At 40.8% G+C, this 3,937-nt stretch overlaps 1 pseudogene; it reads right to left on the reverse strand.

Moving 5' to 3' along the window:
• Positions 1-340: 340 nt before the first annotated feature.
• On the reverse strand, positions 341-1,592 carry LOC139477423 (A disintegrin and metalloproteinase with thrombospondin motifs 9-like; annotated as a pseudogene).
• Between the last annotated feature and the right edge of the window lie 2,345 nt (positions 1,593-3,937).

Raw genomic sequence — 3,937 nt, forward strand, 5'->3', positions numbered from 1 at the left:
TCACGATTAAATACCATTTTCAACTATTGTTCACGGGCGACTGAAAGAATAATATAAATTCAATAGCTAACTGAACTGAAATGGAATACGGTCACTTTTACGATTGACACTGTACTTGTAACCATGATCCAGTGACTGGCAAAACCGAATGTCACAGGGATCAAGATGAATGAAATATCTACCAAATAACATCTGATTGTTAACTTAATGGACGAAGGGTAGGGCATTATTCGAAATTTGTATTTCCTTAAAAGAGTCTATGAATTTTGTCAGTTTTACGGGGCTTGTTTGGAGTAATTTAGATTAATTTAAATTAGAGCGTTTACAGTATCAGAATTCGTCAGTTGCACTGGTACCTGTCAGCAGAACTTTCTGTTATATTGTCCAACACATTCGGTAACAACGACAATGTACCATTGGGCACACAACCTCCTCCAAACCCGCCGCATTTGATATGAATAACAGCCCCCTCAGCACTCCTTGACAAAGTCTCCTTGGCTGATTTGTAGCCTGTCAGTTTCAATTGTTGCTCGGGTGAAACAATCCATCCTGTTCCTCGCAGATCCATGGTGAATTCTCCTTTAGTCCCACAAGATCTCACATTGAAATCTTCATGTTCAGCATAACAATCTGTTGCATAGCCATACCTCGGAGGAGTTTGTGAAATGTTTGCATACGTGGTGTCGTCAACAATCACATGCATTGTGACTGGATGAACTCTTATTTTCGAGTACCATACTTCTCCATCGCGCCCTTTACAGTTGTGATACAGATTTGTTTCTCCTTGGCAAACTTTGTTAGTCTTATTAGGAAAAATACCATAATTTTTATATGTGAGTGTAAGATAATCCTTTGGGTTCCCGCTACTCATATTGTGGCAGTAGACGCGAGGTTCTGTAGAAGTCGAAGTTAGGCAACCTAATCCAGTATTCCCCATCACCACTGGTCGGCTCACACCGCTTCACCTCACGACATGAGGATGGTACGGCTAAACGGCAATCTGTGAACGACCAATTACCACTCAGTCCACATGATGCACTGGCTTCCGGGTAGAAATCTGATTCACACACATACTTGACAGTAGTTCCTATAGGAAGTTCACGAGCAGAAACCATGGTGTTCAAGACGGCATTGGGAATGGCATGGAGATGAGACGTTAAACAACCAGACACCTCACAAACTGGTTCTCCTGCTGGAATGCAAATGGTATTGAGAGGGCACACATGGTTGGTACACATGGCAGCAAGTCGCTGTGGCCATTGTTGAATGTCAGAGAAAAGAAAGCTTGATCTACTTTCCATGTTTGCGTCTGTGCTGTCAGATGACTTATAGTTCAGATCACACAGATCTTGTCCTTCATTATAGTTGAATCACTCACAATACTTTTTCCCAAGACAGTAGCGTGCACAGACCATCAGTCCACTGGCGTTAGTGGACAGGATTTGAGCATTTGCCATTTTAACTCCTCTTTTCACAGAGGGTACATTGTCAGTGTACATTTTCTCTGCAGCTACTGTAAGGTCCAAGAGGTTTAGCCTGTGCAATACAACAAGGCAAACTGCCCATACATAATTGCTCGTTTGATTCCTCATGTCTACTCCGGAAAATTCAGAACCGACCATGTAAGTATAAATGGTCCTTCAACTACACGATATTTATACACATGTGAGCAAATGTTAAAAGCACCTACTACACCCGAATGGAAAGGCTGGATATGCCTGGTAAATAGTTAAGCCAGCCAATACAGTCAATAAATCTAAGTTCAGCCTTGCAAATGCATAAGTGCGCACATTTAATTATTGATGCATTGCTCAATGGATGTAATCTTGTAAACTGCATGCATACACTTTCAGTGTGTAAATAATCGTCGTAGATTTCTTCTTTCATTGTCTTGAGAGCCAATTGCCATGGCGACACCATAACGTGGACGTCACCAATGCTCCATAGAAAGCATTACCCAGCAGCAGTACCTTCAATGACCCCATGAGAGGATTCCCGGTTTGAACTGGCTAATCGTCAGACCTGACAAAACAAAAGATTTCATCTACATGCCAAATGCAGAGTGGATACCTGGTTATAAACATTGAATTCTTGTCAGCTTCAAGAACGTTGACAGGCCTGTTTCATGACAATTGACAGTGACAAAGTATGTACATTCTTGAGTGCACCTACAAGTTCATTTATTCTAGAGCTTGTTAGTTATTGCTGCTGCCACACAATTGACAAATTGTATTGTCTTTTGTGATTGTAATCCTAAAACTGTGGTTTTGAGTGCAATTTGTGGATTATACCTTGATCTTGTGTGGTCATTTACTGATTTCACAATTTAGTCCTCTACAAACCGGTTTCTGTGGTCACCTTTTTGTTTCAATCTGGACTGACTAAACCAGGTATTTTGGATAAATAAAGTTCTAAAGAAACCCTTTGAAGTGGTTTGCACCATACCAATACCCCTAAACGTCGTGGAGCTTTTGTCCCTATAGACATTTTAAAAGTATTGAAAGTACAATTATACAGTAAAATGCTTTTCTCCAATTCCACAGATTGGCAAGAATTCAGTCACTCACTAACATCATCACAAAATAGAAACAATTAACGCCAGATCCATTAGACTCCCTTTTATCTATCCATTAGAAAAGATGTTCCAGACAGGTGCAAGATGCCAATATCATTCTGCCCTGTTCTTCTGAATGGCACTCTCCAGTTGTCACAGTTAAAAAACGTGATACCTCTTACCGATTTGACGTAGATTATAGACACCTTAATGCAGTTACCAAGCCAAAAGTTTTCCCTCTACCACATTTTGAAGATGTCGTTGATGCTGTAGGCGACAGCCATCCCACAAATCTTAGTGTCCTTTAGTGTGCTAGTGGCTTTTGTCAAATACTCTCCATCAAGACACAAAACACAAGTCGGCCTGCATTACATCTGATGGTGTTTTTGAATGGAATCTCCTCCCTTTCGAACTCAAAAATGCTCATTTGTGCAAACCGTTTTAGAAGCACTAACAGAAAGGAATTTGCGTTACATACTAATATATGTGGATGACATCATAACGTTTTTGGAACATTTGAATTATCTCAAAGCAGTATTCTAAAAGATCAAAGAAGCAGGACTCACTAAAAAAACAATCAAATGTAATTTCGCGACAAAACAAGTCACCTACTTCGGTAGTATTTAGCATAGATGGCATCCATCTTTATCATTCGAAATTAGATTCAGTCACACAAGTCCCATCCCCTAAAAATGTCCATGATGTGCGTCATTACTTTGGTTTGGCCTCGTTTTATCACAAATTTGCACCAAACCTTTCTGGCAATGCCCTCCCTCTTTACAACCTTCTGAAAAAGGACGCGTGTTTTGATTGGTCCAACAATTGCCAACAGGCATTTAGAGGGCCAAAAGAGACAACACACTGACAACCAGTATTGCCATTCGTCTTTCATGATGACAACTCCCGAGTTCACCGTGCATGGATCGTCAGTGCTCACTTCCAGCAGCTCAACATCCATAGAATGCCATAGCTAGCAGTGAGCGCAGGCATTTTCCCCAGTGAACACGTCTGGTACATGATCGGGAGACTTGTGCATCAACGTCATAGGCCGCCGACCACGTTGGCTGAACTTGGCAAGGAACGACAACATTGGCGGAACAGACACCTACAAATCCCCATTTGGAGACTCATATTCAGTATTCCACATCGAGTGAATGAATGTTTGACAAATCGTGGCGTGTTACCACTACAGACAAAAACATTGAAATTTCCAATCTTACTCCTACTGTCCTTCAAGATCGTTTGTGGTCCAAACTTCTGTCATTCTTCACTACCAGTTGTAATGTAGTCCCAATAAGTTCACTTCTATCATACCACTATTACCAGAAACTAATATCTCTCACAATTTTGGAAAATGTAAGTATATATATCCGAGTATACCTT

The sequence above is a fragment of the Haliotis cracherodii genome, unplaced genomic scaffold (assembly GCF_022045235.1).
Source record: "Haliotis cracherodii isolate W230 unplaced genomic scaffold, xgHalCrac1.p SCAF_33, whole genome shotgun sequence".
NCBI lineage: Eukaryota > Metazoa > Mollusca > Gastropoda > Lepetellida > Haliotidae > Haliotis > Haliotis cracherodii.